Genomic DNA, 12,945 nt, shown 5'->3' with positions numbered 1-12,945 from the left:
GAAGAGGAGGAGATAGGAGATCTGATTAACACCAGTAAGTACCGCCTTAAATTTGTTTTTCACTTTGGATATTTGGAGTTCGCTCGTCAATTCAATGGTGAGAGATGCTATGCTACTAGCATCATGTTATGAATTTGCAAAGCCATCTCCTATAGTGCTTTTTCTCTAAGTTGTCGGTATGTCACGTGTCCTACTTATCAGTACACTCAGAACAACTTAAGCATCACGAAACTTCTATTAGATCAAAGTAAACATCACGTAGCACGTAAGCCATTCATTTAGTTGACCAACCTGGACCAGCTCACAGACCTCCATACAAAAACTCCACCTGCTGGAAGGAGAGATATTCCCGTGAGTTGGTTCTCTCTCTTCCTCTAGGGCTACACTAGCTTGTGCTAGCTAGTTAGTAATCTCGTTCCCAGACACTTCCACGCAGTGTGGGGACGAGGTTAGCCAACTAGCTACATTCCCTCGGCGTAAAGCAGTGCTCGGCAGGCCGGGGCTAAGGACACAGTGAAACACAGACTAGCCGTGCAGGCTGTTGTGCTGCTTACAACTTGGAGGAAAACATTTGGCCACGTTAACTACCGCCGGCGACACCGTGATACAGCTGCCCAGTGGGAAGCACCTGAGGCCGGCATGCACCTCGAACACCGGTGATTTGGTATTTTATTAGGTGTAATGGTCGTTCGCACGGCTCGTCTTCCTGCTCCTGAAATCAGTAACGTGCTGGTGCTTTCAAGAGAACTCGGAACCTCATAGTTAAAGTGTATGGAAGTTTGTTGTGTAGAGCTTCCTGTTGGTCGATTCCGATATTTTCCAAGTGTTCAAGTCGGAAATGTCAGAATGACCGATTCCCCAGTTGTCTTGAAAGCGGAAGGAACTAATTGGTATGTCACTGTGACATCCAGATGGTGACCAACTCTCGCTCGACCATCAAAATAAACACAACTCTTGAGTCACGGGATGTTGGGAAGCAAGGTGGTTGTCTGAAATGAGCCTCCCGATAATACCCTCCCAGTTTCCTCAAAGTTCGATAGAATAGTCAATTTAGTATAATTGTTTTTGAGGGATTTTTTTGTTTTGTTTTATCTAAATTTTTCAACAATGTCTGCGTTGATTTCAGCTTCAACACTCGTAGCACAATCGCTAGCGCAGCGGCTAACCGTCTACCTCTTGTTGCACTTCATCCAGTATGACTTTGAAAGGGCAGAACATAGAACCCAGCTCGTTGTCGGCCTTGCAATCATCCCTACAGAAGGAATGGTAATTCAAGCGAGATTCAAGCACCGTTCTTGAATCTCTTGAGTCTGATGTTTTCTCAGTTCAAGCGATCTCAGATGAATATGCAAGAAGATGTATCGGTCCTATTACAGAGGCAATATGAGGCAGAGGGTCAGAGATCAACGCTGGAGGACGACAATGACCGACTGATTTAAGGAAGTCCAGAAGAACGCCAAACCGTGTGAGGATCTCCACAGAAGCGTTCAAGATTCAGCTAACCGAGACAGGCTCCTCAATTTAAGACTTTTAGGGGTCAAGGAGGGTCTGGAGGATAGCAGGCCGCGGGAATGCGTGAGACGAATTATCTGGGAAGCTCTTGGGGTGGATCTGGACAAATCCGAGCTTCAACGGAGTCCACCGTTCCCTAGCAACAATACCACGGGAGAATCAGCCGCCTTAGACCGATCATCATCCGCTTTCTCAGGGATCTGGAGAGAGAGTACTGGCGGCTGCAGAAGGGAACGTATCGGGAGAAGAGAGAGGTGACTTGGAAGGACTAAAGCTTATGTTAGGGGCACAATAATAGCACACACCAGCAGAAAGAAAAGGGAAAATGGAGAAAGAGTTGGAAAAAACTAAAGTCTCAAATTTAAAGAGTTGGGGGAAAAATAGTTATCTGAGGAAAAATCCCAATTGAAACAAGTCTGTGATCTGAAGTTTCAATGACGTGAGATCTGTAACAAAAAAGGCTGAATATGTTTCTGCTTTGATGAAAGTGGTGAAAGAACAGGTCCATTATTGGCTGGACAATTGAAACAAAAAAGATGCCAGTTTTGTAACACCAGCTATCAAAAGTGGAAGTGTGGAGGTACTGACTGGTACAAAATATATTAACAATGTGTTTTATGACTTTTATTGGACTCTGAATGTAACTTAGACCCAGCTAAATTGAATGCCTTTTTCCAGGGGTGTCCCCAGATCAAATAAAGGATTTGGATGCTCCTATACTAGAATCTGATATAAGAACAGCCATCACCTCAATGAAGTCTGGAAAGTCACCAGGAGTAATCAAATCAAATTTTATTTGCCACATGCGCCCGAATACAACAGGTGTGGACATTTCCGTGAAATGCTTACATACAGCCCTTAACCAACAACGCATTTATTTTTAAATAAAAAAGTAAAATAAAAGAACAACAACAAAAAAAGTGTTGAAGGGGAAAAAAAGAGCAGAAGTCAAATTAAAATAACAGTAGGGAGGCTATATACAGGGGGTACCGGTACAGAGTCAATGGGAAATAACAGTAGGGAGGCTATATACAGGGGGTACCGGTACAGGGTCAATGGGAAATAACAGTAGGGAGGCTATATACAGGGGGTACCGGTACAGAGTCAATGGGAAATAACAGTAGGGAGGCTATATACAGGGGTACCGGTACAGAGTCAATGTGAAATAACAGTAGGGAGGCTATATACAGGGGGTACCGGTACAGAGTCAATGGGAAATAACAGTAGGGAGGCTATATACAGGGGTACCGGTACAGAGTCAATGGGAAATAACAGTAGGGAGGCTATATACAGGGGGTACCGGTACAGAGTCAATGGGAAATAACAGTAGGGAGGCTATATACAGGGGGTACCGGTACAGAGTCAATGGGAAATAACAGTAGGGAGGCTATATACAGGGGGTACCGGTACAGAGTCAATGGGAAATAACAGTAGGGAGGCTATATACAGGGGGTACCGGTACAGAGTCAATGGGAAATAACAGTAGGGAGGCTATATACAGGGGGTACCGGTACAGAGTCAATGGGAAATAACAGTAGGGAGGCTATATACAGGGGGTACCGGTACAGAGTCAATGTGAAATAACAGTAGGGAGGCTATATACAGGGGGTACCGGGACAGAGTCAATGGGAAATAACAGTAGGGAGGCTATATACAGGGGGTACCGGTACAGAGTCAATGGGAAATAACAGTAGGGAGGCTATATACAGGGGGTACCGGGACAGAGTCAATGGGAAATAACAGTAGGGAGGCTATATACAGGGGGTACCGGTACAGAGTCAATGGGAAATAACAGTAGGGAGGCTATATACAGGGGGTACCGGTACAGAGTCAATGGGAAATAACAGTAGGGAGGCTATATACAGGGGGTACCGGGACAGAGTCAATGGGAAATAACAGTAGGGAGGCTATATACAGGGGGTACCGGTACAGAGTCAATGGGAAATAACAGTAGGGAGGCTATATACAGGGGGTACCGGTACAGAGTCAATGGGAAATAACAGTAGGGAGGCTATATACAGGGGTACCGGTACAGAGTCAATGGGAAATAACAGTAGAGAGGCTATATACAGGGGGTACCGGTACAGAGTCAATGGGAAATAACAGTAGGGAGGCTATATACAGGGGGTACCGGTACAGGGTCAATGGGAAATAACAGTAGGGAGGCTATATACAGGGGGTACCGGTACAGAGTCAATGGGAAATAACAGTAGGGAGGCTATATACAGGGGGTACCGGTACAGAGTCAATGTGAAATAACAGTAGAGAGGCTATATACAGGGGGTACCGGTACAGAGTCAATGGGAAATAACAGTAGGGAGGCTATATACAGGGGGTACCGGGACAGAGTCAATGGGAAATAACAGTAGGGAGGCTATATACAGGGGGGTGTTAGACGGCTTCCTGGTTGAGTGTTTATAAGAGGAATATTGGCGTTATTATAATAATATAATATGCCATTTAGCAGACGCTTTTATCCAAAGCGACTTACACTCATGTGTGCATACATTTTTACGTATGGGTGGTCCCGGGGATCGAACCCACTACCCTGGCGTTACAAACGCCGTGCTCTACCAATTGAGCTACAGAGGACCACCAATGTCATGCAATAAAATGCAAATTAATTACTTAAAAATCATACAATGTGATTTTCTGTATTTTTGTTTTAGATTCCGCCTCTCACAGTTGAAGTGTACCTATGATAAAAATTACAGACCTCTACATGCTTTGTAAGTAGGAAAACCTGAAAAATCGGCAGTGTATCAAATACTTGTTCTCAAACATATACTCATTAAAATACAAAAACACAGTCATGGGAAAATATATTGAGACCTAGGTGTCTTTTACACATGTATATACAGTGGGGAGAACAAGTATTTGATACACTGCCGATTTTGCAGGTTTTCCTACTTACAAAGCATGTAGAGGTCTGTAATTTTTATCATAGGTACACTTCAACTGTGAGAGACGGAATCTAAAACAAAAATCCATAAAATCACATTGTATGATTTTTAAGTAATTAATTTGCATTTTATTGCATGACATAGGTATTTGATACATCGGAAAAGCAGAACTTAATATTTGGTACAGAAACCTTTGTTTGCAATTACAGAGATTATACGTTTCCTGGTTGACCAGGTTTGCACACACTGCAGCAGGGATTTTGGCCCACTCCTCCATACAGACCTTCTCCAGATCCTTCAGGTTTCGGCGCTGTCGCTGGGCAATACGGACTTTCAGCTCCATCCAAAGATTTTCTATTAGGTTCAGGTCTGGAGACTGGCTAGGCCACTCCAGGACCTTGAGATGCTTCTTACGGAGCCACTCCTTAGTTGCCCTGGCTGTGTGTTTCGGGTCGTTGTCATGCTGGAAGACCCAGCCACGACCCATCTTCAATGCTCTTACTGAGGGAAGGAGGTTGTTGGCCAAGATCTCGCGATACATGGCCCCATCCATCCTCCCCTCAATACGGTGCAGTCGTCCTGTCCCCTTTTCAGACAAGCATCTCCAAAGAATGATGTTTCCACCTCCATGCTTCACAGTTGGGATGGTGTTCTTGGGGTTGTACTCATCCTTCTTCGTCCTCCAAACACGGCGAGTGGAGTTTAGACCAAAAAGCTCTACGTTTGTCTCATCAGACCACATGACCTTATCCCATTCCTCCTCTGGATCATCCAGATGGTCATTGGCAAACTTCAGACGGGCCTGGACATGCGCTGGCTTGAGCAGGGGGACCTTGCGTGCGCTGCAGGATTTTAATCCATGACGGCGTAGTGTGTTACTAATGGTTTTCTTTGAGACTGTGGTCCCAGCTCTCTTCAGGTCATTGACCAGGTCCTGCCGTGTAGTTCTGGGCTGATCCCTCACCTTCCTCATGATCATTGATGCCCCACGAGGTGAGATCTTGCATGGAGCCCCAGACCGAAGGTGATTGACCGTCATCTTGAACTTCTTCCATTTTCTAATAATTGCACCAACAGTTGTTGCCTTCTCACCAAGCTGCTTGCCTATTGTCCTGTAGCCCATCCCAGCCTTGTGCAGGTCTACAATTTTATCCCTGATGTCCTTACACAGCTCTCTGGTCTTGGCCATTGTGGAGAGGTTGGAGTCTGTTTGATTGAGTGTGTGGACAGGTGTCTTTTATACAGGTAATGAGTTCAAACAGGTGCAGGTAATACAGGTAATGAGTGGAGAACAGGAGGGCTTCTTAAAGAAAAACTAACAAGTCTGTGAGAGCCGGAATTCTTACTGGTTGGTAGGTGATCAAATACTTATGTCATGCAATAAAATGCAAATTAATTACTTAAAAATCATACAATGTAATTTTCTGGATTTTTGTTTTAGATTCCGTCTTTCACAGTTGAAGTGTACCTATGATAAAAATTACAGACCTCTACATGCTTTGTAAGTAGGAAAACCTGCAAAATCGTCAGTGTATCAAATGCTTGTTCTCCCCACTGTATATATATATTTTTTTATACTGGCCCCCCGTGGGAATCGAACCCACAACCCTGGCGTTGTAAACGCCATGCTCTATCAACTGAGCTACATCCCTTTATCTCATGAATGTTTTGGCTTTCAGTTACAAAAAGTCACTTTCTTACCACTTCTTCCATAGGCAAACATGTAAGGAAAGCTTTTTTTAAATCAAAAGGGATGCTGTCAAAAATGTATTGAATTCAAATGGATTTACCCAGTGTACAAAGCACTACAGCCACTCTGTGATGACAAGCTCTGCTCTTTTATTTAGGGATCTAGTCTAGGTTAAACATCATAGGAAGACAGTTTTATCATGTGGAGGTTTCATTCAAGTCTCTGTTTAACTAAATACTCTGTTTGTCTTTGGCAGGAGAGAGACCAGACTCTCACTTTGACAGCGGGAAGAGTCCTACAGCGGAACCAGACCCAGAGACGCCCAAACCAGCGAGACAACACCACTGCTTCCAATGTGAAAAGAGATTTTCCCGATCAGGGGACCTCAAAGCTCATGAGAGGACACACACAGGAGAAAAACCTATCCAATGTTCCCAGTGTGGAAAGAGTTTTACTCAGATAGGGCACCTAAAACAGCATGAGAGAATACACACAGGAGAAAAGCCTTACCAATGTTCCCAATGTGGAAATAGTTTTACTCAGATAGGGCACCTAAAACAGCATGAGAGAATACACACAGGAGAAAAGCGTTATCAATGTTCCCAATGTGGAAAGAGTTTTACTCAGATAGGGCACCTAAAACAGCATGAGAGAATACACACGGGAGAAAAGCCTTACCACTGCTCCCAGTGTAAAAATAGATTTTCCCGAGTAGAGGACCTAAAAGCTCATGAGAGTACACACACAGGAGAAGAGCCTTTCCAATGTTCCCAGTGTAGAAAGAGTTTTACCGTGTTAGCTAACCTGAAAAGGCATGAGAGAATACACACAGGAGAAAAGCCTTACCAATGTTCCCAGTGTGGAAACAGTTTTACTCAGTTAAGGATCCTGAAGGAGCATGAGAGGACACACACAGGAGAAAAGCCTTTCCAATGTTCCCAGTGTAGAAAGAGTTTTACCGCGTTAGCTACCCTAAAAGCTCATGAGAGGACACACAGGAGAAAAGCCTTTCCAAGGAGAAAAGCCTTTCCAATGTTCCCAGTGTGGAAAGAGTTTTACCAAGTTAAGTAACCTGAAAAGGCATGAGAGAATACACACAGGAGAAAAGCCTTTCCAATGTTCCCAGTGTAGAAAGAGTTTTACCGCGTTAGCTACCCTAAAAGCTCATGAGAGGACACACACAGGAGAAAAGCCTTTCCAATGTTCCCAGTGTGGAAAGAGTTTTACCAAGTTAAGTAACCTGAAAAGGCATGAGAGAATACACACAGGAGAAAAGCCTTTCCAATGTTCCCAGTGTAGAAAGAGTTTTACCGCGTTAGCTACCCTAAAAGCTCATGAGAGGACACACACAGGAGAAAAGCCTTTCCAATGTTACCAGTGTGGAAAGAGTTTTACCAAGTTAAGTAACCTGAAAAGGCATGAGAGAATACACACAGGAGAAAAGCCTTTCCAATGTTCCCAGTGTAGAAAGAGTTTTACCGCGTTAGCTACCCTAAAAGCTCATGAGAGGACACACACAAGAGAAAAGCCTTTCCAATGTTCCCAGTGTGGAAAGAGTTTTACCTGGTTAAGGACCCTGAAGGAGCATAAGAGAACACACACGAAAAAAGCCCCACCACTGCTCTCTCTCTGTGTGGAAGGACAATTTCCCAGTCAGAGAACCTGAAATCACATGAGAGAATAGAGAGGCTGTGTTCTGACTTATGCTTTTAACTGACAATTTGTGTTTTTGTTTATGCCACATGAAATCATTTTGTTTATATGAATTTTTACTCAAAAATAGGCATATTTTAGTTTTTTCACCTCGAGGCCTGATCATATCTAAAATCAGATTAAATACTATAAAATGTGTATTTTGTTTTGGTTATGAACTTTAATGCATTGGTTACAGGTATAAACCCTCAGTTGTTCATTATATAATTTGGATATTGCTAAATGTAAATTATTATATAGATGAATGGAACTTTGCGTTTCTTGATTCTAACCTTGAAACCTATAGACTTTGATTTTATATATAAGATTAGGCTTTTGCTAAATGAATTTGATTGAAATTGATTGGATATATGATTTGGATATTGCAAAATGAATTTGATTACATGATTTGGATATTGCAAAATGTAAATGATGAACTAGATTCATAGCATGTGCTTTTCTTGATTCTAACATTGAAACCTTTTGAATTGACTTGTTTCATTTAGTTAATTTGTGTAGTAATCATCAAGCTAAAGGAAATATGAAAATGTGATGTTCTGGTAACATTGATAAGTTGTTGACATGAAAAACATTCACTACCTCATGACTGTTCCCATCAGTATTATTCCACCATGTCAGATAAAACTGGTGCTGATTGTAAAAAGGATTTTATTAATGCAGCGTAATTTTATCTGAATAGAAATAAAATCACATGAGAGAATAGTGAGGCTGTGTTCTGACTTATGTTTTTGACTGAGAATTAATGTTTTTGTTCATGGCACATGAAATCATATTGTTTACGATTATACCTGTCTATATAAGGTCCCACAGTTCCCAAGAACACAGTAGCCTCCATCATTCTTAAATGGAAGAAGTTTGGAACCACCTAGACTCTTCCTAGAGCTGGCCGCCCAGCCAAACTGAGCAATCGGGGGAGAAGGGCCTTGGTCAGGGAGGTGACCAAGAACCTGATGGTCACTCTGACAGAGTTCCATAGTTCATCTGTTGGGATGGGAGATCCTTCCAGAAGGACAACAATCTCTGTAGCACTCTACAAATCAGGCCTTTACGGTAGAGTGGCTAGACGGAAGCCACTGCTCAGTAAAAGGCACATGACAGCCCGCTTGGAGTTTGCCAAAAGGTACCTAAAGGACTCTCAGACCATGAGAAACAAGATTCTCTGGTCTGATGAAACCAAGATTGAACTCTTTGGCCTGAATGCCAAGCGTCACGGGTGGCGTAAACCTGGCATCCTCCCTACGGTGAAGCATGGTGGTGGCAGCATCATGCTGTGGGGATGTTTTTCAGCGGTAGGGACTTGTCAGGATCGAGGGAAAGATGAATGGAGAAACGTACAGATGAAAACCTTCTCAGGACCTCAGACTGGGTTGAAGGTTCACCTTCCAATAGGACAACGTCCCTAAGCACACAGCCAAGACAACGCAGGTGTGGCTTCGGGACAAGTCTCTGAATAACCTTGAGTGGACCAGCCAGTGCCCAGACTTGAACCCGATCGAACATCTCTGGAGAGACCTGAAAATAGCTGTGTAGCGACGCTCCCCATCCAACCTGATAGAGCTTGAGAGGATCTGCAGAGAAGAATGGGAGAAACTCCCCAAATACAGGTGTGCCAAGCTTGTAGCATCACACCCAAGAAGACTCGATGATGTAATCGCTGCCAAAGGTGCTTCAACAAAGTACGTAGTAAAGGGTCTGAATACATACAGTGAGGGAAAAAAGTATTTGATCCCCTGTTGATTTTGTATGTTTGCCCACTGACAAAGAAATGATCAGTCTATAATTTTAATGGTAGGTTTATTTGAACAGTGAGACACAGAATAACAACAAAAAAGTCCAGAAAAACGCATGTAAACATTTTTATAAATTGATTTGGATTTTAATGAGGGAAATAAGTATTTAACCCCCTCTCAATCACAAAGATTTCTGGCTCCCAGGTGTCTTTTATACAGGTAACGAGCTGAGATTAGGAGCGCACTCTTAAAGGGAGTGCTCCTAATCTCAGCTTGTTACCTGTATAAAAGAAACATGTCCACAGAAGCAATCAATCAATCAGATTCCAAACTCTCCACCATGGCCAAGACCAAAGAGCTCTCCAAGGATGTCAGGGACAAGATTGAATACCTACAGAAGGATGGAATGGGCTACAAGACCATCACCAAGCAGCTTGGTGAGAAGGTGACAACAGTTGGTGCGATTATTCGCAAATGGAAGAAACACAAAATAACTGTCAATCTCCCTCGGCCTGGGGCTCCATTCAAGATCTCACCTTGTGGAGTTGCAATGATCATGAGAACGGTGAGGAATCAGCCCAGAACTACACGGGAGGATCTTGTCAATGATCTCAAGGCAGCTGGGACCATAGTCACCAAGAAAACAATTGGTAACACACTATGCCGTGAAGGACTGAAATCCTGCAGCGCCCGCAAGGTCCCCCTGCTCAAGAAAGCACATATACAGGGCCGTCTGAAGTTTGCCAATGAACACCTGAATGATTCAGAGGAGAACTGGGTGAAAGTGTTGTGGTCAGATGAGACCAAAATCGAGCTCTGTGGCATCAACGCAACTCGCCGTGTTTGGAGGAGGAGGAATGCTGCCTATGACCCCAAGAACACCATCCCCACCGTCAAACATGGAGATGGAAACATTATGCTTTGGGGGTGTGTTTATGCTAAGGGGACAGGACAACTTCACTGCATCAAAGGGACGATGGACGGGGCCATGTACCGTCAAATCTTGGGTGAGAACCTCCTTCCCTCAGCCAGGGCATTGAAAGTGGGTCGTGGATGGGTATTCCAGTATGACAATGACCCAAAACAAACGGCCAAGGCAGCAAAGGAGTGGCTCAAGAAGAAGCACATTAAGGTCCTGGAGTGGCCTAGCCAGTCTCCAAACCTTAATCCCATAGAAAATCTGTGGAGGGAGCTGAAGGTTCGAGTTGCCAAACGTCAGCCTCAAAACCTTAATGACTTGGAGAAGATCTGCAAAGAGGACTGGAACAAAATCCCTCCTGAGATGTGTGCAAACCTGGTGGCCAACTACAAGAAACGTCTGACCTCTGTGATTGCCATCAAGGGTTTTGCCACCAAGTACTAAGTCATGTTTTGCAAAGGGGTAAAATATTATTTCCCTCATTAAAAATGCAAATCAATTTATAACATTTTTGACATGCGTTTTTCTGGATTTTTTTGTTGTTATTCTGTCTCTCACTGTTCAAATAAACCTACCATAAAAATTATAGACTGATCATGTCTTTGTCAGCGGGCAAACGTAGAAAATCAGCAGGGGATCAAATACTTTTTTCCCTCACTGTATGTGAATGATATATTAAAGTTTTTATTAATATATTAATTAATTAATGTTAATATTAATATTTATGTAAATGTAATAGATCATTATTTCTTTATTTATATAAATTAGCAACAAAAACGTGTTTTTGCTTCGTCATTATGTGTATATTGATGAGGATTTTTATTTTATTTTAGTCTATTTTAGAATAAGGCTGTAACGTAACAAAATGTGGGAAAAGCCAATGGGTCTGAATACTTTCCGAATGCACTGTATTGTTACACCATGTAGGAGCAGTATAGACCTAGTCTGTTCATTATATACATCTATATGATGTATTGTTACACCATGTAGGAGCAGTATAGACCTAGTCTGTTCATTATATACATCTACATGATGTATTGTTACACCATGTAGGAGCAGTACAGATCTAGTCTGTTCATTATATACATCTATATGATGTATTGTTACACCATGTAGGAGCAGTATAGACCTAGTCTGTTCATTATATACATCTACATGATGTACAGTGGGGAAAAAAGTATTTAGTCAGCCACCAATTGTGCAAGTTCTCCCACTTAAAAAGATGAGAGGCCTGTAATTTTCATCATAGGTACACATCAACTATGACAGACAAAATGAGAGAATTTTTTTATTTATTTTTATTTACAAATTATGGTGGAAAATAAGTATTTGGTCAATAACAAAAGTTTCTCAATACTTTGTTATATACCCTTTGTTGGCAATGACACAGGTCAAATGTTTTCTGTATGTCTTCACAAGGTTTTCACACACTGTTGCTGGTATTTTGGCCCATTCCTCCATGCAGATCTCCTCTAGAGCAGTGATGTTTTGGGGCTGTCGCTGGGCAACACAGACTTTCAACTCCCTCCAAAGATTTTCTATGGGGTTGAGATCTGGAGACTGGCTAGGCCACTCCAGGACCTTGAAATGCTTCTTACGAAGCCACTCCTTCGTTCCCCGGGCGGTGTGTTTGTGATCATTGTCATGCTGAAAGACCCAGCCACGTTTCATCTTCAATGCCCTTGCTGATGGAAGGAGGTTTTCACTCAAAATCTCACGATACATGGCCCCATTCATTCTTTCCTTTACACGCATCAGTCGTCCTGGTCCCTTTGCAGAAAAACAGCCCAAGGCATGATGTTTCCACCCCATGCTTCACAGTAGGTATGGTGTTCTTTGGATTTAACTCAGCATTCTTTGTCCTCCAAACACGACGAGTTGAGTTTTTACCAAAAAGTTATATTTTGGTTTCATCTGACCATATGACATTCTCCCAATCCTCTTCTGGATCATCCAAATGCACTCTAGCAAACTTCAGACGGACCTGGACATGTACTGGCTTAAGCAGGGGGACACGTCTGAAAGTGCAGGATTTGAGTCCCTGGCAGCGTAGTGTGTTACTGATGGTAGGCTTTGTTACTTTGGTCCCAGCTCTCTGCAGGTCATTCACTAGGTCCCCCCGTGTGGTTCTGGGCTTTTGCTCACCGTTCTTGTGATCATTTTGACCCCACGGGGTGAGATCTTGCGTGGAGCCCCAGATCGAGGGAGATTATCAGTGGTCTTGTATGTCTTCCATTTCCTAATAATTGCTCCCACAGTTGATTTCTTCAAACCAAGCTGCTTACCTATTGCAGATTCAGTCTTCCCAGCCTGGTGCAGGTCTACAATTTTGTTTCTGGTGTCCGTTGACAGCTCTTTGGTCTTGGCCATAGTGGAGTTTGGAGTGTGACTGTTTAAGGTTGTGGACAGGTGTCTTTTATACTGATAACAACTTCAAACAGGTGCCATTAATACAGACAATGAGTGGAGGACAGAGGA

Source organism: Coregonus lavaretus (assembly GCF_964263955.1).
Source record: "Coregonus lavaretus genome assembly, contig: HAP1_SCAFFOLD_135, whole genome shotgun sequence".
In the NCBI taxonomy this organism is placed as follows: Eukaryota; Metazoa; Chordata; class Actinopteri; order Salmoniformes; family Salmonidae; genus Coregonus; species Coregonus lavaretus.
Note: the sequence above shows the minus strand (reverse complement) of the source record.